This window comes from Delphinus delphis, chromosome 18, assembly GCF_949987515.2.
Source record: "Delphinus delphis chromosome 18, mDelDel1.2, whole genome shotgun sequence".
NCBI lineage: Eukaryota > Metazoa > Chordata > Mammalia > Artiodactyla > Delphinidae > Delphinus > Delphinus delphis.
In genome coordinates this window covers 8,933,592-8,958,877 of record NC_082700.1, presented here as the reverse complement: position 1 = coordinate 8,958,877, position 25,286 = coordinate 8,933,592, and the positions used below count along the sequence as shown (strand labels likewise).

General features: G+C 39.3%; 1 protein-coding gene across 5 annotated transcripts in view; it reads right to left on the bottom strand.

Moving 5' to 3' along the window:
- PDS5B (PDS5 cohesin associated factor B) overlaps positions 1-24,671 on the bottom strand; it is a 197,080-nt gene extending 172,409 nt beyond the window's left edge. For all 5 annotated transcript variants that reach the window (XM_069540023.1, XM_059996004.1, XM_059996005.2 and 2 more), the window contains exon 1: positions 24,626-24,671. The gene's annotated coding sequence lies outside the window, so the exon portion shown is untranslated. The remainder of the gene's footprint in view (positions 1-24,625) is intronic.
- Between the last annotated feature and the right edge of the window lie 615 nt (positions 24,672-25,286).

Genomic DNA, 25,286 nt, shown 5'->3' with positions numbered 1-25,286 from the left:
AGATGGTAGGGGGGGCGCAATCACAGCAAAATCAAATCCCATAACTGGTGGGTGGGTGACTCACAGACTGGAGAACACTTATACCACAGAAGTCCACCCACTGGACTGAAGGTTCTGAGCCCCACGTCAGGCTTCCCAACCTGGAGGTCCAGCAACAGGAGGAGGAATTCCTAGTGAATCAGACTTTGAAGGCTAGAGGGATGTGATTGCAGGACTCCGACAGAACTGGGGAAAACAGAGACTCCACTCTTGGAGGGCACACACAAAGTAGTGTGCACATCGGGACCCAGGGGAAGGAGCAGTGACCCCAGGGGAGACTGAACCAGACGTACCTGCTAGTGTTGGAGGGTCTCCTGCAGAGGCGGGTGGTGGCTGTGGCTCACCATGGGGACAAGGACACTGGCAGCAGAAGTTCTGGGAAGTACTCCTTGGTGTGAGCCCTCCCAGAGTCTGCCATTAGCCCCACCAAACAGCCCAGGTAGACTCCAGTGTTGGGCTGCCTCAGGCAAAACAACTGACAGGGAGGGAACCCAGCCCCACCCATCATCAGTCAATCAGATTAAAGTTTACTGAGCTCTGTCCACAAGAGCAACAGTCAGCTCTACCTACCAGGTCCGATGGAGAAATCAAAAGCTTTACAGACAAGCTTTACGGACAAGCAAAAGCTAAGAGAATTCAGCACCACCAAACCAGCTCTACAGCAAATGCTAAAGGAACTTCTCTAAGTGGGAAACACAAGAAAAGAAAAGGACCTACAAAAACAAATGCAAAACAGTTAAGAAAATGGTCACAGGAACATACATATGGATAACTACCTTAAACGTGAATGGATTAAATGTTCCAACCAAAAGACACAGGCTTGCTGAATGGATACAAAAACAAGATCCATAGATATGCTGTCTACAACAGACCCACTTCAGACCTAAGGACACATACAGACTGAAAGTGAGGGAATGGAAAAAGATATTCCATGCAAATGGAAATCAAAAGAAAGCTGGAGTAGCAATACAAACATTAGATAAAATAATCTTTAAAACAAAGAATGTTACAAGAGGCAAGGAAGGACACTACATAATGATCAAGGGATCAAATCAAGAAGAAGATATAACAATTATAAATATATATGCAACCAACATAGGAGCACCTCAGTACATAAGGCACCTGCTAACAGCTATAAGAGAGGAAATCGAGAGCAACACAATAATAGTGGGGGACTTTAATACCTCACTTACACCAATGGACAGATCATCCAAAATGAAAATAAATAAGGAAACAGAAGCTTTAAATGACACAATAGACCAAATAGATTTAACTGATATTCATAGGACATTCCACCCCAAAACAGCAGATTACACTTCCTTCTCAAGGGCGCACGGAACGTTCTCCAGGACAGATCACATCTTGGGTCACAAATCAAGCCTCAGTAAATTTAAGAAAATTGAAATCATATCAAGCATCTTTTCTGACCACAATGCTATGAGACTAGAAATGAATTACATGGGAAAAAACGCAAAAAACACAAACAGATGGAGGCTAAACAATATGTTACTAAAGAGCCAAGAGATCAGTAAACAAATCAAAGAGGAAATCAAAAAATACCTGGAACAAATGAAAATATGACGATCCAAAACCTATGGGATGCAGCAAAGCAGTTCTAAAAGGGAAGTTTATAGCTATGCAAGCCCACCTCAAGAAACAAGAAAAATCTCCAATAAATAATCTAACCTTACACCTAAAGGAACTCGAGAAAGAAGAACAAACAAAACCCAAAGTTAGCAGAAGGAAAGAAATCATAAAGACCAGGGCAGAAATAAATGAAATAGAAACAAAGAAAACAGTAGCAAAGATCAATAAAACTAAAAGCTGGTTCTTTGAGAAGATAAACAAAATTGATAAATCATTAGTCAGACTCATCAGGAAAGAGGACTCAAACCAATAAAATTAGAAATGAAAAAGGAGAAGTTACAACAGACACCACAGAAATACAAAGCATCCTAAGAGACTACTACAAGCAACTCTATGCCAATAAAATAGACAACCTGGAAGAAATGGACAAATTCGTAGAAAGGTATAACCTTCCAAGACTGAACCAGGAAGAAATAGAAAATATGAACAGACCAACCACAAGTAATGAAATTGAAACTGTGATTAAAAATCTTCCAACAAACAGAAGTCCACAACCAGATGGCATCAGAGGTGAATTCTATCAAACATTTAGAGAAGAGCTAACACCCATCTTTCTCAAACTCTTTCAAAAAACTGTGGAGGAAGGAACACTCCCATACTCATTCTATGAGGCCACCATCACCCTGATACCAAAACCAGACAAAAATACTACAAAAAAAGAAAATTACAGACCAATATCACTGATGACCATAGATGCAAAAATCCTCAACAGGGCTTCCCTGGTGGCGCAGTGGTTGAGAGTCCGCCTGCCAATGCAGGGGACACGGGTTCGTGCCCCAGTCCGGGAAGATTCCACATGCCGCGGAGCGGCTGGGCCCGTGAGCCATGGCCGCTGAGCCTGCGCGTCCGGAGCCTGTGCTCCGCAACGGGAGAGGCCAAAACAGTGAGAGGCCCGCGTACCGCAAAAAAAAAAAAAAAAAAAAAAAAAATCCTCAACAAAATACTAGCTAACAGAATCCAGCAACACATTAAAAGGATCATACACCATGATCAAGTAGGATTTATCCCAGGGATGCAAGGATTCTTCAATATGTGCAAATAAATCAATGTGACACACCATATTAACAAACTGAATAAAAACCATATGACCTCAACAGATGCAGAAAAAGCTTTTGACAAAATTCAACACCCATTTATCATAAAAACTCTACAGAGAGTGGGCATAGAGGGAACCTACCTCAACATAATAAAGGCCATATACGACAAACCCACAGGAAACATCATTCTCAATGGTGAAAAACTGAAAGCATTTCCTCTAAGATCAGGAACAAGACAAGGATGTCCACTCTCACCACTATTATTCAACAGTTTTGGAAGTCCTAGCCATGGCAATCAGAGAAGAAAAAGAAATAAAAGTAATACAAACTGGAAGAAGTGAAACTGTCACTGTTTGCAGATGACACGATACTACACATAGAGAATCCTAAAGAAGCCATCAGAAAACTACTAGAGTTAATCAATGAATTTGGTAAAGTTGCAGGATACGAAACTAATGCACAGAAATCTCTTGCATTCCTATACACTAATGATGAAAACTCTGAACGAGAAACTAAGGAAACATTCCCATTTACCACTGCAACAAGAAAAATAAAATACCTAGGAATAAACCTAACCAAGGAGACAAAAGACCTGTATGCAGAAAACTATAAGACACTGATGAAAGAAATTAAAGATGATACCAACACATGGAGAGATATACCATGTTCTTGGATCGGAAAAATCAATATTGTGAAAATGACTATACTACCCAAAGCAATCTACAGATTCAATGCAATCCCTATCAAATTACCAATGGTATTTTTTACAGAACTAGAACAAAAAATCTCAAAATTTGTATGGAGACACAGAAGACCCCGAATAGCCCAAGCAGTCTTGAGGGAAAAAAACGGAGCTGGAGGAATCATACTTCCTGACTTCAGACTATACTACAAAGCTACAGAAATCAAGACAATATGGTACTGGCACAAAAACAGAAACACAGATCAATGGAACAAGATAGAAATCCCAGAGATAAACCCACAAACCTAAGGTCAACTAATCTATGACAAAGAAGGCAAGGATATACAATGAAGAAAAGATAGTCTCTTCAATAAGTGGTGCTGGGAAAACTGGACAGCTACATGTAAAAGAATGAAATTAGAACACTCCCTAATACCATACACAGAAATAAACTCAATATGGATTCGAGACATAAATGTAAGACTGGACACTGTAAAACTCTTAGAGGAAAACATAGGAAGAACACTCTTTGACATACATCACAGCAAGATCTTTTTAGATCCACCTCCTAGAGTAATGGAAATAAAAACAAAAATAAACAAATGGGACCTAATAAAACTTCAAAGCTTTTGCACAGCAAAGGAAACCATAATCAAGACGAAAAGACAACCCTCAGAATGGGAGAAAATATTTGCAAATGAATCAACAGACAAAGGATTAATCTCCAAAATATATAAACAGCTCATGCAGCTCAATATTAAAAAATAAACAACCCAATCCAAAAATGGGCAGAAGATCTAAATAGACATTTCTCCAAAGAAGACATACAGATGGCCAAGAAGCACATGAAAAGTTGCTCAACATCACTAATTATTAGAGAAATGCAAATCAAAACTACAATGAGGTATCACTGCACACCAGTTAGAATGGCCATCATCAGAAAATCTACAAACAACAAATGCTGGAGAGAGTGTGGAGAAAAGGGAACCCTCTTGCACTGTTTGTGGGAATGTAAATTGATACAACCACTATGGAGAACAGTATGGCAATCCCTTAAAAAACTAAAAATAGAATTACCATATGATCCAGCAATCTTATTACTGGGCATATAACCAGTGAAAACCATAATTCAAAAAGACACATGCACCCCAATGTTCACTGCAGCACTATTTACAATAGCCTGTTCATGGAAGCAACCTAAACGCCCATCGACAGATGAATGGATAAAGAAGTTGTAGTACATATATACAATGGAATATTACTCAGCCATAAAAAGGAACGAAATTGGGTCATTTGTTGAGAGTGGATGGATTTACAGACTGCCATACAGAGTGAAGTTAAGTCAGAAAGAGAAAAACAAATATCGTATATTAACGCATATATGTGAAACCTAGAAAAATGGTACAGATGAACCAGTTTGCAGGGCAGAAATTGAGACACAGATGTAGAGAACAAATGTATGGACACCAAGGGGGGAAAGCCGTGGGGGGGGGGGGCGGGGGTGGTGGTGGTGTGATGAATTGGGAGATTGGGATTGACCTGTATACATTGATGTGTACAAAATTGATGTCTAGGGCTTCCCTGGTGGCACAGTGGTTGAGAGTCCACCTGCCGTTGCAGGGGACACGGGTTCGTGCCCCGGTCCGGGAAGATTCCACATGCCGCGGAGCAGCTGGGCCCATGAGCCATGGCCGCTGAGCCCCCGCGTCCGGAGCCTGTGCTCCACAATGGGAGAGGCCACAACAGTGAGAGGCCCGCATACCGCAAAATTGACAGCTAACGAAACTGCTGTATAAAAAATAAATAAAATTCAAAAATTTTAAAAAAGAAAATATAGAGTTCTGTCTTATTCTAAAAATGTGTAAGCCTGACACAAGGTGTGTGTTAAGTTAGCAATTGTACTTAAAGGGCCAGTTTGAAATGAATGAAAATCAGCCTGAAGAGTTCTAATAATGGTGGAGTAGTTTTTGTCAACTCATTAAATTAATGCTTCCACAGATAGCAATTATAAAAAACAAATAAAAGCTGTGGATAAAACACTTTTAAGAATGACTTGAAGGCAGAACAAACCATCAACAGCGGGAAGAAATTGGAAATTTGACCAGTGAAAGAAGGGAAGTACACTGGAAAAGGTTCAAATTTACACAGCTTTTCCCCTGAGGGCATTCCTAGTCTGCAATAGCATGGGCTACTAGCAGAAAGTTGCAGTTTTATTAAGTTCATGGCCACAAAGTGGCTAGAAATAGAGGACAAATTCAGGAAAGGAGTGAGTCACAGCAGCAGAAGCCTCAAAAACTAATATAAACTTCAAATTCTTCACTGAGCCCTGAGGTGAGTATGCTCAGGGAAGATTTCAAGGAGCTCAATGGAAAACAACTGGAAATCTACAAGAACTCATCAGCGATCTCAGCTGCTGCCCACTGGAGAGGAGACATGAGCCTGTCCAAGTTACAAGGGCTTAAAAAACACCTCAGGCTTTCTACAGACCCATCTTAAAGACCAAGCCTCCACAAGTTCAAGGTGATCAACCAGTTATTTAACTATACTCATCAGAAGATAAAGAGAATTTAGAGATATATCACCCACAAGGTCCACTCTACAATTAAAATTTTCTAGACATGAAAAGCAGCAGGGAAGTGTGACCTACTGTCAAGAATGAAAATAAAACAATAAATGGAAAAAAACAATGAAATAATTCAAAGGAAGAAATTAACAAGCAAAGACTTTAAAGAAGCTACTATAAATTTGTTCAAGGACTTAATGGGAAACATGGTCACAATGGGGAATCTCAGCAGATAATTGGAAATAGTTAAAAAATGAAATACTAGAACTGAAGAGTATGTTATTTCAAAGTGGGCTTAGAGATATCTGCACCACCATGTTCACTGCAACATTACTCACAACAGCCAAGACATGGAAACAACCTAAATATCCATCAATGGATGAATGAATAAACAAGATATAATATTCAAGAGAATATTCACCACAATAAAGGAGATACTGTCATTTGCAACAACATGGATGAACCTTGAGGACATTATGCTAAGTGAAATAAATCAGAGAAAGATAAATGCTGTATGATCTCACTTATATATGGAATCTAAAAAGCTGAACTCATATAAACAGAGAGTGGACAAGGGCTGGGGGGGGTGGGGGGAATGGGGAGATTTTTGTTAAAGAGCATAAACTTTCAGTTATAAGATAAATTAAGTTCTGGGACTCTAGTGTACAGCATGGTAACTATAGTTAACAATACTGTATTGTGTACTTAAAAGCTGCTAAGAGAGTAAATCTTAAATATTCTCACCACACACACAAAGTAATGTTAACTGTGTGAGATGACAGATGTGTTACCCCACCTTATTGCAGTAATCATTTAACAGTACATACATGTATCAGATCATCACACTATACACCTTAAACTTATACAATGTTGCTTATCAATTATATCTCAATGAAACTGGAAAATAAGTAAATAAATAAATGGGGGGTGGGGAATGGGCTTGACAGCATATTAGAAGCAAAATAAAAAAGAATCAGTGACCTTGAAGACAAATCAGTAGAAATTATTCAATCTGAAGAACTGAGGGCAAAAGATTGAGAAAAAAAATTAAAAATAACAAACTCACAGACCTATATTACATTTTTAAGCAAAAGAACAAGAATCTCAGAAGGAGAAGAGAGAATGGAGCAGAAAAAGCATTTTGAAAAATGGCTAAAAATTGGTGAAAAAACCAATCTGCAAATCCAATGAGCTCAACTCTAAGCAGAATAACAAAAAAAAAAAAAAAAGAAGAAAAAAGAACACATCAAAGTGCTGAAAATTAAAGACGCAAAGGAGACCAGAAGACAATTAAGAAGAACCTTTAAGTCAACCAGAATCTATGTCCAACAAAAATATTCTTGAAAAATAAGAGTAAGCATATATATATATATATATATATATATATAAAAATACATACACACATACACTTACTCTATCTGGGGGTGTGTGTGTGTGTGTGTGTGTGTGTGTGTGTGTGTGTACATGTACACACGTAAGCTGAAAACTTTAATCACTAGACCGGGACATTACGCAATGTTAAAGGAAACTCAAGCTGAAGGGAAATGACATCAGGCGAAACTTAGATCTACACAAATAAAGAAAATCCGAAACAACTATGTAGTTATATACAAAACACTCTCTTGTTTCTCTCCTTAAATTCTTTAAAAGGCAACTGACTATTTAAAGCAAAAACAGCATTGTGTTGAAGCAAAAATTAACACACCAATAGCAAAAAGATTAAATGTAATTATGCTTTTTAAGGTTCTTTCATTTTACATCAGGTGGCATAACATTAATGCTAAATGAACTTTAAAAGTTAATCATGAATACTGTAATCCCTAGAGCAGCCACTTATACAAAGCAGTACAGTTTAAAAAGCCCATTAAAGATCTAAAATATTTTTCAAAATTTGACCAACATAAAAGAAGGCAATAAGAGAAGGAAGAGAGGAGACAAACTGACAAAACACAGAGCAAAATGGGAGAATTAAACTTACCCGTATAAATAACATTAAATGTAAAGTTAACAAGTCCTCCACTCAGAGACACAGTTTATTAGATATATTTACTATTAAAAGAAGGGAGGGAGGAAGGAAGGGAGGAAGGAAGGGGAGAAGGAAGGGAAGAAGGAGAGAAGGAAACCCATTAAATACATGCTGTCTATAAGAGACACACTTTAAAAACAAAGACACAATCACATTAAACATATAATAAAAAATTATACACCATAAATATAAATAGTAAACATAAGGGAAGTGGTATAAGTAAACTAAAGTCAGAAAAAATTAACTTCAGTAAGAGAATTATCAAAGGTAAAAAGGTCAACTCATCCAGAAGGCATAACAATCCTAAATGGGAATGTATCTAATATCAGAGCTTGAGGGGAAAACTACATGGAGGAAATACATGAAGCAAAAGCTGAAAAAGTTACAGGAAGAAATGAACAAATGCACAGGTATATTTGGAAACTTTAATACCCCTCTCTCAGCAACTGAAATGGATAAAAAACAATCCACAGGCATATAAATCAGGGGTCAGCAAACTGCAGGACCTCTGCCCATCTTTGTAAATGAAGTTTTATTATAACACTGCCATGCCCATTCATTTACATACTGCCACGGCTGCTTTTTGCACTACAAGGGCAAAGTAGTTAAAACAGAAACAGTATAATTCACAAAACCTGAACTATTGTCTATACAGCCCTTTGCAGGACATTTTCTGACCTCAGATATAGGTGATTTAAAGAACACTACTAACCAACTTAATTGTATGAGACTATATACTACACCATACAATATGTCTCACATTTCAAAAGACAGAAATCTTACAGAGTATGTTCTGTGACTACAAAAGAATTACATAAAAAATCAATTTCAATAAGCTATCCAGGAAAACCCAAAATATTTGAAAATTAAGCAACACACTTCTAAAAAAATCCATGAGTCAAAGAAGAAATCACAAAGGAAATTAGAAAATATTTTGAACTGAAAATGAAAATACAACATATAAAAATGTGGGGGAAATTATAAATTTAAGTGCTTATATTTAAAAACAAAGTCTTAAATTTAAATATCGAAATTCCCTAATTAAATACCTAAATTTCCAGCTTAAGAAGCCAGGGAATAAAAAGAACAAATTAAACCAATTGAAAATAAGAGTGAAGGAAATTATCAAGATAAGCACAAAAGTCAATTAAATTATTGAAACCAAAAGCTGTGGAAAGAAAACTGCTAAACCTGTAGCAAGAATGACCAAGGAAAGAAGAGTGTAAAGAGGGGTCACTACAGATCCTACAGACATAAAAAGGATCACAAGGGAAAATTACACTCTTTCTGCCAAAAGGCTTGATAACTTAAATGAGACAGATATACTGCTTGGGGGGAGAAAGACAAAACAGAAAATCCATATAACCATATATTTACCAAAGAAACAAAACCTGTTACCAAAAATCTTCCCGCACGCACAAAAAAACCTCCATGCCTAGATGGTTACCAAACGTTAAAGAAATTATATCAATCATATACAAACTATTTCTGAAAACAGAAGAGGAAACATTTCTTGGTTTCAGAAGGCTAGTCTAACCATGCTATTAGAAGGCATCACAAGAAATGGCAATCATAGACCAATATTCCCCCTGAACACAGACACTTAAATCCTCAACAAAATATTAGCTGACCAAATTCAGAAACAGATAAAAGGACAATACATCATGACCAAATGAGATTAACCCAAGATTGCAAAATTGGTTTAACTTACAAAAATCAATAAATATAATTCACCATAATAACAGAATAAAGCATAAAATCCATAGTCGTCTCAATAAATACAAAAAGGGGGGGACATCTGGCAAAATTCAACACCCATCCATAAATTAAAAATTAAAATCTCACTAAACTGGGAATAGAAGGGAACACGCTCCGTCTCATTTCTTTTAATCTACAAAAAAATCACTGCTGACATTCTACTTAATGTTAAAAGACAATGTTTTCCCCTTAAGATGTGGAATAAAACAAGAATATCCATTCCCACCATCTCTTCAACATTAAATTGAAAATGCTAGACAGTGCAATAAAGTAACACAAAGAAATAAAAAGCTTATAAAGATGGGAGAAAAAAGAACAAAACTGTCTTATTCACAGATATGATTGTTTTTGTAGAGAAAATCCTAAATCTACAAAAAAACTATTGGAACTAAATGAATTTCAGCAAAGGCAAAGAATACACACACAATTTTTAAGACAACTATTGTATCTGGATATATTATCAGAAAAAAATAAAAAAATAAAATTTAGAAAATAGCATCAAAAAGAAAAATCTTTAGGAATAAATTAACTGCAAGATCTCTACGGAGAACATTAAAATGTTACTTTACATTGTATGTATATATGTTAATATGTTAACAAAATCATATTACATAATTGACATAGTAACATAACATTAATACGGAAAAACCTACTTCATTGAGCTGGCGTAAAGATCTTGCACAGATACATAGATACATAAATATAAATTTGTTTATAGTACGTATCAAAAAAAAGATGACCTAAATAAAAGGAGAGGTGAACAACTGTACTAATAATCTACTGCTGTGTAATAAACTACTCCAAAACTTCAGCAGTTGAAAATAACATTTATTTTCTCACACAGTTTCTAAGGGTCAGGAATCCAGGAGCAGCTTAGCTGGTGTGTCTGGCTCAAGGGTCTCTCATGAGGTTGCAAACTGTAGTGAGGTCTACACTCAACTGAAGGCCTGAGGATCCACTCAAGACTACTAGCAGAAGGCCTCAATTCTTTGTCATGTGGATGTCTGGAGACAATATTCCACTGGTCTCTTGCATTTCTTTCTGCACATCTTGCAACTGAGGATCTCACTGCCCTTTGTTCCAGACTAACTTCCCAAAGGTGTTTATAAAGTGAACAGTTGTGGAAGATAAAGTCTCCTCCAGAGCAAAGAACAGGTATGCTTACCGCCCATTAAAAAAATATCCAGGTTCCCTATGTTCGGAATTCCTCTCTTGTAATGCAAGCACTGCATGTGCAGTTGTCATCTGACCCTCTTCATATCAAGTGTGATTTGGAGCTTGAGGAACTGGTGCAAAAATGCTGAAAGTACCCTGGCTACTACTATAGCTGTGACAATAACCTGTCTTTCGACGCAGACCCAAGAGTCTTATGTCTTCTATCAGCATCCATGAAACTGCAGTAGGCTAATTTGTTAGCTTGCAAGTAGGGTAAAATCTCAGCTCCTTCACAGGCTTGACAATGGGCCTCTCTACAACATGGCAGCTGTTTTCTCCTAGAGTGACTGATGAGAGAGAGAAAGACTAATACACAAGCCACTGTGCCTTTTACAACCTAATTTCAGAAGTGACTTCAACTATATTATATTGGTTACACAGATCAACCCTAATATAATGTGCAAGGTGACTACAAAAGGATACAAATACAACCAGGCAGAGATCAATGGGAAGCATGTTAAAGGCTGACTACCAAATTCCATATTGTTATAGGTCAGTTCTCCCTAAATATTTTATAGAGAAACACAATCCCCATCAAAATCCCAAAAGGTTCTTTTTTTTTTCTGTAGAAACTGACAAACTGATTTTAAAATTTATATGGAAACACAAAGGAACTAGACTGGACAAACAATATTAGAGGTTTCACACTATTTGATTCCAAGACTTAAGGTGATAGAGACAGTATGATACTAGCATAGCAGAAACAATTAGATCAAAGAAACAAGAAAGTCCAGAAACAGATCCATACATATATGTGTTCAAACATTCCTGGACAGGGCTTCCCTGGTGGCGCAGTGGTTGAGAATCTGCCTGCCAATGCAGGGGACACGGGTTCGAGCCCTGGTCTGGGAAGAACCCACATGCCGCGGAGCAACTAAGCCTGTGAGCCACAACTACTGAGCCTGGGTGTCTGGAGCTTGTGCTCCGCAATGAGAGGCCGCGACAGTGAGAGGCCCGCGCACCGTGATGAAGAGTAGCCCCCGTTCGCCGCAACTAGAGAAAGCCTACACACAGAAACGAAGACCCAACACAGCCAAAAATAAATAAATAAACAAATAAATAAAAACATTCCTGGACAAAAACACAAAGGCAGTCCAGTGCAGAAAAGAAAACAAAATTTTTCAAACAATGGTGTTGGGACTGGATAAATGCATTTGTAAAAATGAACCTCAATACCTATGAAACCTGTAAAAGAAAACAAGGGAAATTATTTCAAGACTTGGGAGTAGGCAAAAGCTTCTTAAAACTCAAATCTATTAAAGAAAAAAATTGATTAATTGAACTTCGTCAAAATTAAAAACTTTCGCTTATCGAAATACACTGTTAAGGAAAACAAAAACTTACAAACTGGGAGAAAATACTCTCAATGCATTGATGTGACAAAAAACATATCCAGACTATATTAAGAATTCTTACACATCAATAATAAAAAGATAACCAATTTTTTTTAATGTGCAAAAAACAGGGATATTCCACAAAAGAAAATACACTAATTATTGACAATTGTCAATAACCATATGAAACATCATTAGGTCGCAAGGAAATCCAAAATAACACAAGATACCATTTCACTTCCACTAAATAGCTAAAATGTAACAAATGATTATCCAAATGCTGGCAAGGATGTAGAGCAACTAGAACTAACACAGAGTCACAGTGAGAGTATGTAAGAGAAAACTGAAAAACTACACAGCAGTTTTTTGTATAGTAAAACACATATCTGCCTGTGAACCAGCAATTTCAATCCTAGGCATTTACTCAAGAGAAATGAAAACACATGTTTGCAAGAAGATCCCTGCAGGCCTTATTCTTAACAACAAGAAACTGGAAACAACTCAAATATCCATCAACAGAAGAAAAGATAAACTCTGGTATATTCATCTAACAAAATACTACTCAGCAATAAAAAGAACTCTGACACATCCAACCTCATAGATGCATCTGGAAATATATGTTAAGCAGAAGAAGCTAGATGCAAAAAAGCACACACTGTATGATGACCAAACAAAATAATCTACATTGTTAGAAATCACAGTGCTTGGGAGAGAGGAGAACGGAATGGAAAGGGCAACCATTAAACTTTCTGGGGTGATGAGAATGTTCTTTATCATCTTTTGGTTATCAGTTACACGGGTATAATTGTCACAACTAAAAGTGAACAGCTAAAATCTGTACATTTTATTGTATTTAATTTACATCTCAATATAAATAAATTAAAACAAATTTTAAAAATAAATTTGAGCTCATAGTATTAATTTTCCATTTTTTCTTTGTCTTGGGTTGTCCACATATATACTTAGTGTGTATATATATATATATACACACACATTTATGGGTTATCGGTAATTGTTACTCATCTACTATGTGCCAAACATGATGCTTGCTTACAAAATAACTGTTAAGTTCATGCCTCAAGAGGATAACAATCTAAAGCAAGGAAATACACGATAACAATACACAATGTGAGGGTTTACATTATAAAGATATACACAGGGAGGACTTCCCTGGTGGCGCAGTGGTTAAGAATCCTCCTGCCAATGCAGGGGACACAGGTTCGAGCCTTGGTCCGAGAAGATCCCACATGTCATGGAGCAACTAAGCCCTCGAGCCACAACTACTGAACCTGTGCTCTAGAGCCCTCGAGCCACAATTACTGAGCCCGTGCCTAGAGCCCATGCTCCGCAACAAAGAGAAGCCACCACAGTGAGAAGCCCATGCACCCCAACGAAGACCCAACACAGCCAAAAATAAAAATTAATTAATTAAAAAAAAAAAGATATACACAGGGACTTGTGAGAAGGAGAAAAGGGCACCATACACTGCCTGAAAGAAGAGTTAGGTAACAGAAAAGCCTTTTCGTTAGGTGAAGGATGAAAAGCAGGACTTCGGACATGCAGACAAGCAGGAATGGATCATTATAAGCAGAGAAATACCACGTGCAAAGACACAGAGGCAAAGAGTCTAAAACAACAGGGAGCTAGGAGCAGTTCAGTGTTTTTGGAGTTTGGAGAACCTATGGAAAAAAGGGAAATGCCAGCAAGGTAGATAGGTACCATTCTAATGTTAAGGCATTTGCATTATAGAGGCAGTGAAGAGCCACTGAACAGCTTTAAGCAAGGGAAGGACACATACAAATCTGCAACTACAAGTATCACTCTGCTAACACTGTGAGAAAAAGCCTAAAAGAGAGTGAAAAATGGAAGCAGAGCTACCTGTAAGAAGGCACCTGCAACAAGCAAGTCATGTTTCCTTTTAGTAAACCAATCGCCGCACATGGACTGAAGAGAAATTCAAGAACCCCCAAAATGGACAGGAAAATGAGTGAAAATTAAAATCAGAGTGTTCACAGAAAAAAAAAGAATGATCAAAATGGCCCAAACAAAGGATACTCATCTTCACTCATAAGAGAAATGTAATGACATAAATCACAGCAAGATCCTTTCTGACCCACCTCCTAGAGAAATGGAAAAAAAAAGCAAAAATAAACAAATGGGACCTAATGAAACTTAAAAGCTTTTGCACAGCCAAGGAAACCATAAACAAGACGAAAAGACAACCCACAGAATGGGAGAAAATATTTGCAAATGAAGCAACTGACAAAGGACTGATCGCCAAAATTTACAAGCAGCTCATGCAGCTCAATGTCAAAAAAACAAACAACCCAATCCAAAAATGGGCAGAAGACTTAAATAGACATTTCTCCAAAGAAGACATACAGATTGCCAACAAACACATGAAAGGATGCTCAATATCACTAAACATTAGAGAAATGCAAATCAAAACTACAATGAGGTATCACCACACACCGGTCAGAATGGCCATCATCAAAATGTCTACAAACAGTAAATGCTGGAGAGGGTGTGGAGAAAAGGGAACCCTCTAGCACTGTTGGTGGGAATGTAAACTGATACAGCCACTATGGAGAACAGTATGGAGGTTCCTTAATAAACTAAAAATAAAACTACCATATGATCCAGCAATCCCACTCCTGGCCATATAACCTGAGAAAACCATAATTCAAAAAGAGTCATGTACCACCATGTTCACTGAAGCACTATTTACAATAGCCAGGACATGGAAGCAACCTAAGTGTCCACTGACAGACAAATGGATAAAGAAGCTGTAGCCCATATATACAATGGAATATTACTCAACCATAAAAAGAAATGAAATTGAGTTATTTGTATTGAGGTGGATGGACCTAGAGTCTGTCCTGTCATACAGAGTGAAGTAAGTCAGAAAGAGAAAAACAAATACCATATGCTAACATATATATGGAATCTAAAAAAAAAAATGGTTATGAAGAACCTAGGGACAGGACAGGAATAATGACGCAGATGTAGAGAATGGACTTGAGGACACGGGGAGGGGGAAGGGTAAGCTGGGAAGAAGTGAGAGAGTGGCACTGACATATATACACAACCAAATGTAAAACAGATAGCTAGTGGGAAGCAGTCGCACAGGGAGATCAGCTCCGTGCTCTGTGACCACCTAGAGGGGTGGGATAGGGAGAGTGAGAGGGAGACGCAAGAGGGAGGGGATATGGGGATATATGTATATGTATAGCTGATTCACTTTGATAAACAGCAAAAACTAACACACCATTGTAAAGCAATTATACTCCAATAAAGATGTTTTAAAAAAAAGAGAGAAATGTAAATTAAAACTACACTGAGGTACCATTTTTCACCTATCATATTGGCAAAAATCCAAAAAGTATCATTGTATGCTGTTGCGGCAAGGCTATAGGAAAACAACTACTCTCATGTATACATTACTGTGACAACCCTCACAAAGGACAACGGAACTATATCTATCAAAATTATATCCTACAACCCTCATGAAGGACAACTTAACAGTATCTATCAAAATTGTATCCGCTTTATTCTTTGACCCAACAATTCCACTTCTAGGAAGTTAATCTACAGACACACTTGCATGTGTACACGATGATATATGTACAAGGTTGTTCATGCAGTATTTTTATAATAGCAAGAACTGGAAACAATTTAACTGTCCATCAGTGGGCTAGTTAAATTACGGTCCATAAATGAACACTCTGCAGCTGTTGAGAAAGAGAGCACACATACTAGAACTTTATATACTAATACAGAAAGATCTCCGGGGTATACTGTTAAGTGACATAAATAAATAAATAAAAGGCAAAGCAGTTAAAGTTTCCAACATTAGTGTAAAACATGTGTTGGGGTGAGGGGAGGCATGGGGTGGGATACATATACTTGTACAGCGTTGTATTTTTTAAACCCCCAGAAGGATATATAAAAAACCCAATAATACTAGTAAGCTATTGTAGAGGAGTCTGGGAACTTTACAGATGAGGAAGGGTATGGAAAAGAGACTTTTTTCTCTTTTTGGTTTTTTACTTTTGAAGTATTACTGTGCAGATAGTGTTTAAAAAAAAACAACTTTGAACTACTGTATCAGAATCAACAGGTTTTGTTAACTCATTTGATTTGAGAAGTAAAGGAGACAGAGAGATCAAGATGACACCCAAGTTGCTGACTTGATGACAAACCTAGCCATTCAACTTAAAAAAAAATTGTATTAACCAATGCAGATGTTAAAGGATAAAGGAAGGCAGCTCAGTTTTGGACATGCACTGGAAGTGTTGTGTCTGATGGCATATGAGAAAAAGATAGGAAATTGAGAAGAAACGTTAGGGATATGGCTGTTAATAGAAGCCTTGGAGGAAAAAAAGGGAAAACATTTTATATGAGCCTAATTTACCTAGGAATTATTTATTCTGTAAACCCAATTAACCCAGAGAATAAAACTAAAAAGGCAACTAACTCAAAGTGACAGCATAAGGCCACACAATCATACCCTTTTCTCACAGACACCAGGCTCTCACTAAAAGCTTATTTATTTGTTACATTTAGATAACTTCCCAAGTTCACAACAGATTAGAAACATCAAAAAAGGGTGCGGGTGAGAATTCCCCAGCTGTCCAGTGGTTAGGACTTGGTGCTTTCACTGCCGAGGGCCCGGGTTGGATCCCTGGTCCAGGAACTAAGGTCCCTCAAGCCTCGAGGTGTGGCAAAAAGTAAATAAATAATTTTTTTTAAAAAAGGGTGCAGGTGGAGCTACCAGAGGCAACCATTTGGCAGCAGCATGAGGCAGCAAAAAAAAAAAAGATGAGAATACCACCAATACCTCAAAAAAGCACAGCATTCTTCAAGTGCTCTTCACAGAGCCAGAGTACCATATTTTATCATCTAAGACTTGGCCAAAATGGTCCCTCCTTTAAGAAGTTTTTCATGGTTCCTACACTCTTAACCTAAGTAATTAATCTCCCTTTAACAAATTTCCAATTTCAAGTATGTTGTTTACACCTTCCTGAAAGCACTTTATTCTGCCTCGTTTTATAATTATTTTACAATTATAACTGGTATTTTGTGATACCAGTCTCCTTCTTCCCACTTGAATATAGATCTCTTAAATAAAGGTGTATCTTTCATCTTTATATCTCTGAGCACAATTTCCTTACATAGTATAGCATGCAAATATCCATTCAACAAATATCCATCTTTGCCTTCTCTAAAGTGTTGTGAATGGACCTGCCACAAATAGAGTCTCCCTGCCCCAAGTTATAGTTTTCTATTAAGTACTTACATACTTGTCACCAAGGGAAGCATCTGGCCTGCCTTATATCAAAAACTAATTTAAGGGGTGACTGGAAGTGACCGCTAATGGGTTTAGGGTTTCTTTTATAAGAGACAAAAATATTCTAAGAGCAGATTGTGGTGATGGTTGCACACACCTGCGAATGTACTAGAAGTTGATGAGTTGCACAGTTTCAATAGGTGAACTGTATGGAATGTGAATTATATCTCAATAAAGCTGATTTTAAAAATGAGATACCTGCTATTATTCCCCACTTCACAGATTTAAGAAACTGAGGCTTGGCAATTAGGTAATTTATCCACGGTGACACAACTAGCTAGTGATGGAGGGAGGATAAAAACCCAAGCAATCTTGACTCTATGTCTATATGCTTCACCGCCATGCTCTTCTGCTTTCCTCAGCAAAGGACTTCACTTATCAAGCATCATATTAAATGCCTAAATATGTTCCTACTGCTGTTCAAGTCTTCAATGCTAGTGACCTTCCAAACTCCACGTAGGACTGCAAAGTCTTGGCCTAATTATGTTACACCATGAAGGTAGAGGAGAAGGAAAGCAAAACGCTGAAAAGAAAGGGACCAAAGAGACAGAGGAGGAAAAAAATGTACTCAAGATCTATATTTCAAAGCTTTCCATTCTGAGCATAAGACTACAGGAAACATTACTACTGCTTGACTGCTATCATCAAAGTTGGTGGGCAGGCCTAATTCACCTGAGCTGGGAGCTTCCTGGACTAGGTCTGCTGAATCCAGGGTTTCTTGGCAAAAGAGACATTTTAGGCCAGATAATTTTTTGTTGTGGAGGGCTGCCCTACACATTGTAGGATGTTTAGCAGCATCCCTACCTCTACTCACTAGATACCAGTAGCACCACTCTTCCCGCCCCCCTCCCCCCACCCCCAGTTGTGACAACCAAAATGTCTCCAGGCATTGCCAAAGGTCCTTGGGCGAGGAGCTGGGGAAGGAAGCGGTGTTCAAAATCACCCCCATTTGAGAGCCGCTGGCCTAGACTAAAGGTAAAGTTGAAAAAGGGCCAGCCATTTGATATTAACTCGTGTATATAATAACTGGAGACAAAAACTTTTTTTTAACCAGCTTTACTGAGACATCTTTGACACATAAAAATGTAGATATTTAAGGTATACAGCTTGTCTTTTGATATATGTATGCACTGTGAAAAGATCACCACAATCAAGCTAATTAACACATCTCTACATACTTACCATTTGGGGGGGGGTTGGGATAGGGGGTAACAGACAAGAGCCTTTTAAATCAATTGCCTCCCAAACCTACTAAGAAAAAAAACTTACTTCATTAAAAAAAAAATGTGAAGCTGGGGTGGGGGCAGCATGTAGGGATTAAATAGGAACAAAGCTCATGTAGTCATGCCAACTTCTACACAGGTCAGCATGTAAGGTCCCTGACACTAGCAGAATATCAACTATAAAGAGGGACTACTAAAGATCAAAAAATAGATCTAAAGAACATTAGAAATGAGAACTGGTCCCTTTGGTTTGAAGAAAAATCAGTTTCCCTTATAATAAAAACTAAGTGTTCCTCATCTCTGGAAGAACTGAAATATCAAAGTCAAGGCTGCCACCCCACCAGGGAAGAGGAGCAAGTCAAATGACAGTATAAATAAAAATGAAATGACAGTTGGGGCACAAGGGGGGAGTGGTGAGACAAGACAAGTAGACAGTAGGCGATAGAGCTTACCCTATATGAAATTACTTGCCCTGACTCTCAAATCTCCCTTCCTGCCTTTATATAATCTTCCATTAAGACCAAGTTAAGGGCTTTCAATACTTAACCTCTGGTTATTGTTCAAAGTCTAGCACTGCAGCCTCTCCATTCAGAGCACTGCTCCCCCTCAACGTGCCATGGGCTCTGAAACCTTATTTCTCTCTAAAAGTTCCATCTCCCTCAAACCATTTTAGATGGGGGGAGGGGTGCACAGATAACTTAACCTACTCAATCTAAAGTGTGCGCTGCAAGTAACCTCTGCCCAATAAGCATACAAAAATGTTTTCCCCTCCTCATAATCAACAAAATGCAAACCCAAAACAAGATACAAACTTCACGTATCAAATCAGCAAAAGGCATAAAGTTTAATAAAGCCCAATGTTGGCAAACATGTAACAGTCATAGTCATATACTGTCGGTTTGTGTAAGTAGTTACAACCTACATACCACTCAAAAGGAGTCAGAATAAATTGTGGTGACACATGCATATAATACTCTAATCATTGTTTAAATTATGTTGATCTATATGTGCCAATATGAGAAGAGCTACATGACATCAACTACAGAGAAAAGTAAATTTCAGGAAAAAAGTAAACAATATAGCTTTTAATAACAACAACAAAAAAAAAGCAGTAAGTATAATACTATTTGCATAAATTTTTTGAAAAGTAAATTTTCTGAAAACTGTTAACAGTGGATTACCTTTTAGGGGGAAGAGATAAAGTAGCTTTTATTTTTATTTTCTGTACCACAAGAATTTCCTTATCATATACATGTATAACTTTTAACTTAAAATATACAATTCTTTAAAGTACTCTGTTCCCGCCAACCTTAACAACAACTCTCACTACCAACTCTCCATACACACCCCAACCCCCATCCCAATATCTGAAGGTTAACTGAAATTGCCTGGCGGAATTTCAACTACTTAGGGATGCATTCTGTAAATACACTTTGGATATATATCTGGGACTTTTCTTTAAAAATCTCTTCCCTTACTTCTCTAAAACCACCTCTGAGATGAAAGGGAAAAAGAATCCCTACACTGCCCAGGGAACCACAAACTCTTGTTTCCTTTTGGGCCCCCTAACCATTCTCTCCGAGAGAGAGACAATGCTTGTGGTCATAATGTCCCCTCCTTCACTCTCCCACATAAAGAGCAACCTCAACTGTCACTGAAGAGGGAGGAAGGCCTGGCCATGGTAGAATCACTTAACAGCAGGGATCCTACTCTGGTTTTTCTCAGCTCTCATCACCTTGGTGCAAGTGGCAAACCACCACTAGAAACTTCTATAGGGCAGAGTCTCAGTCCTGTTTATTACATCATCCATGGTACAGTATATATATGAAGCTTAGTATTTGTTCATTTTAACTGAATCAGGTCAGAGCAATCTCTGTCAAAGGGAAGCAAGTTAGTGGAGTACTTCTAGATCATGGTCCTTTAAAGATGCCTCAAATTAGCTTCCTGCTTATCAGTCTTTCCTCCACTCCCCTTGGCTGACTTATAAGTGTTACACAGATAAACCAAGTATTTCTAATTACTGCTTATTACTGATGTCTAATCATTAGAGCACAATAACTATCATGGATATTTTTAAACATCTCAGAGTAATGGCTTTAAGATTTAAACAACTAAATTTAACTAATCTGAGTTTAATCTTCACGATTTTCTCACAGAGCATGATCATCCCTATCAACTGAAACAATTACAGCAAACTTATCCTTAATTTTGAACTAATTAGTGAGAAAGAGTTATAAAACCTTTTTAAGTATTGGGGAAAATGGTTATAATCAGGTGGTTCATGACAGTACAGTGTGAGGAAGAGCTGACCTCTACACTCCAAGGAAGCACAATTTTGAACCATTTGGCAACTTCTTAAATAAACTAAAAAAGTAAATATGTTCTCAGAGAAATTACTGGGTTTATTGTTAGACTAAGTATTTTTGGAATTTTTAACATTTCCAAACAGGAATACTCAAACCAAATACAATTTTCTCCAAACACCTACTGTAACTGGAAGCAAATGACTTGTGTAGCAAATTGAGTTTAAAAGTAAAAAAAAAGAAAGTAAAAAATAAAAAAAAAACACATTCATGCACACATGCATCTTATAACAAAATAAAGTTCAACACTAACTTCCAAATTACCCTGGCTTACAAGTTTAACAAAGAATAAATAAATGCCTTGTCAAATACTGTTACACAATGAAAGATCAAGCAACTCCAGGAGACAGAGACATGCAAGAGGTTATCTTCTGAGACAATTTAAGTGGACCGCATCCTGGATAGAAATTATTAAAACCAGACTCTGAAACAGATGGTTAACCTCGAAACTTACTTGGTTGAATGAAAAAAAAGGGGGGAAAGGAGAAAGAGAATAATATGCTACCTGGCAATAATTTTAAATATTGCTTAAGTCCTGAATAAAACAATACAGACCACGTGGATACTTCTAAGCCTCCAGGAGATGTAAGGGCTGCCTCAATTCCACAAGAATATGACTGTGACTTTGAATAAATCAATCAAGTTACAATCTGAACCTAATTTCTCATGCATATAATGAGTTGGAGATCATCTAAATTTCCTTATAGCTCTCTAACACTAATAAAGGAAACACAAATTTATTCTTTTCTAACATAGATTATATACAGTACTTGTCATCCAAGTGAAATCAGTGAGCTCTCCTGTTAGTTCTAGGCACACATGATCAAAAGAAGTAGCACTGAAGAAGCCACAGGACAATCCTAATCTCCAAGAGGGAGAAGCAGAAAGAACACAATCTCCCAAAATATTCCCCTCTACACAAAGTTTTGGGTACCATTCAGTCTTCACCAGGGTAAGCCCTGTCTAATACAGCGTATCACTTTATTTTAGGCTTAACAAATTATTGACAAAGCCTGGTCCTCAAAACATGACTCTTTGTATCCATTAAAGTTGCAAACCATTTTAAAATAAATTTAGAAATTAAAACTTTTATCCAACAGCCAACTCAGTAGAACTACTTGTCAAATATGCTTAGTACAAAACATTCCACGACAGCAAGGATCACTATCTTCACCACGTTATCTCCTCTAATTCTCGGGAAAAGTGAGGAAAAAGGCATAACCAGACAAGAATGAAAGTGACAGGAAGAGTCAAAAGCCACTGTAAAAAAACAAAGTTAACACAAGGAGAATCAACCTCAACAAAAAAGGAGAAAATAAGAAAGGGCACAAAAGTTCTTTAAGAAAAAATAAAGGCCAATACAAACACTACCTTGTCATTTAAAATACTCACACGTTCAAGTAAAACCCAGAGTATAATTTTTTAAACCATCAAAAAAGCACACACAAAAAATCACTATTTCGGTAATCAAAGAATATCTAATGTGCACCTTTTCTATATACATTCGTACATTTATTTTGAAAGAATAATGTTCTCATTTAAGGTTTTTTTTTTTGAAAGAATAATGTTCTCAATTTTTTTTTTACAGTTAAGGTTTTCAAAATAAATCTACCTTTCAATAAGAAGTTCCATGTTGAAACTGTCACCTACATATTCATCACTATAAATTTTAATTAGGTTTTCTGCTATCACCAGACGACAGCAGATTAATCGTTCCACAAACTGACCTGCACACACCAGAGGAATGCTCATCTTATTGTCTAAAATTGCTAACATCTCCGACATATGTACTGCATAAATAAGTGTCCTTTCTAGCCCATATTTTGCTTAATACCATGTTTGTGCTTTTAACTATTTTACTTGACTACTGCTTACGTAAGTATAGAAAATGCTCTATCTTGGAACTTCATCTACATGTGTTGAGAACAATGATTATACTGCCATTCAAGTTTTAAATAATTATGACTTACAGCTCGCCTCATATATAAACACACTTGAACTTTTAGAAGTTATTAGGAAGACAGTAGAAGACCTCCAAAACTCACTCAAGACCACAGACCAACCTTCGAACGTAAAGGCTACATCCACAGTCTCCCAAACGGTTTAACAAACAGGGTTGGGTAGGGTCGTTCAGGACAGTACTGCCCATCCATCATTTCATAACAGAAGTGTGAGAAGAGCGTTCAAAGCACGTCCTTCAAAATCAAATAAAGGGTTCCCTTTCGGGAGTTGGTTAGGATGCCTAAACGTGTCAAGTAGGCAGGGACCTGCTCTTTCAAACCCTACCCCGAGTTTACACCGGCCGCGAAGGAACGCAGGAACAGGCAACTCTGAAGCCGACGAGGTGCAGCGTTTCAGGGTTCAGACTCATTCCCTCGAATAACTGTACCGCGGCTTAACGTAGCTTCAACGTATATACCAATAGGCAACAGCAGCAAGAAACCACAAACAAGCGTTTCCTCTCGACCAGAAACTTTTCAGGTGTCACTAAGATAAGAGACTGCAAAAATGTCAACTGTACAGCTGCACACCGTTTGCATGGTCGCTCCGACTCCGAGGCTTCCGAAAGGAAAACTAGAACTCAGTGATGGCCCGGGAGAAGCCACTCCAGCCCGTGCTGGACTCTTCCTCAACTAGGTCCTCGGGTGCCTCCAGCACCAGCTCCAAGAGGCGCGGTAGGCGCGCTTTATCTCCCGCGACTGGCAAGTAACAGGATAAAAATGTCACTCGGTCGGCCCGTTGTCGTCGCCCGGAGCGGAGGCTGCACGGCGCGGGCGACCCAGCGGCGGGGGCGAGGGCGCCGAGGCCCGCACACCGCCCCGAGGTCAGCCCCGACCCGCGCTCCCCGCCCCTCGCCCGGAAAGGGGAAAACCCGCCCGCGGGAGGATTCAACAGGAGCGCCGCGCCGCCCGCCTGCCGCCCGGGAAACAGCCGCCGGGCTGCCGGGCGCTGGGGGAGGGGCGGCGGGGCGCGGGCGGCGGGGCGGCGGGCAGCCGGCGCGGACCCCCGGCCGCGCGCAAGGTCACCGCCCGCCGCCCGCCGCCCTCGTCGCCGCGGGCGCCCCAGCCCTGCCAGGGCGGCAAGTTTAATTTCCAGAGCCTGCGGCTGAGCCCGCAGCGTGGAGGGAGCGCGCCGGCCGTGGGGCCCTCCCCACCCCCACCGCAGAACCCGGCCCACGCCCCCGGCCCGCGCCCTACTCCTCCCGGCCCCGCCGCCGCCAGGCAGCCAGCGGCTGCAGCCCCCGATGCCGGGAGGCGAGTCTCGGCTGGCAGGCGGGCGGCGCTTGAGCCCCGCCACAGACTCAGCCGCGGTGGCGGGCGCTGAAAAATGGAGCGCGGCGACCAGAGGGAAGAGACATTTTCTTCCCGTTAACTGAATTGCTTCCTACCTCCGGGTGGCCGACTCGCTACTCCTCTCCGCTGCTCTCCGGGATCCGCCGCCGCCGCCGCATCCAATCGCCTCCTCCCCCCCCTCCCCTTCCGCAGCCAGCCCGGCCGTTCCTCCTCCTCTCCGCTTCAAAATGGCGCCAAGCGCTATTCGGCGGCTGCTCCAATCGAACCGCCGCGGACAGCACCCGAGGGCAGGCAGAGCGCCGCGTGGGTGCGCAGCGCCCCCTGCCGACCGGACAGCCTCGCGCGCGCGCGCGCTCGCCGGCCCTTCCGCCCCGCGCCGTGCGCGCGCGCGTGCCCGCCTCCGCTCCGCCCCGCCCCGCCCGTCGCGCGCGCACGCAGCCACACGGGCACGCCGCCGCTGTAGCCGCGGTGGCGGCGAGACCGGCAGCTGTCAATGCTTTCTCGCTTCCTTGACGTTTGCCGAAAACCACATAAATTGTTATATATCTCTAGCCTTACAGATAAAAGTTGGGAATTTTTTAAAACAGTGAAATTGAGTACTAATGTTGTGCGAAGTAAATAAAATTGGTGTTTACTTTGCTTCTTACTTGGGAACTCTGACCTAGTCACCTCAAAATGCCATCAAACAGCTTTTTTCTGCACTGTGTGTGTAATGTCTTTACTTAATCCCACAGCTTTCCCGTTTTCAGGTATTGT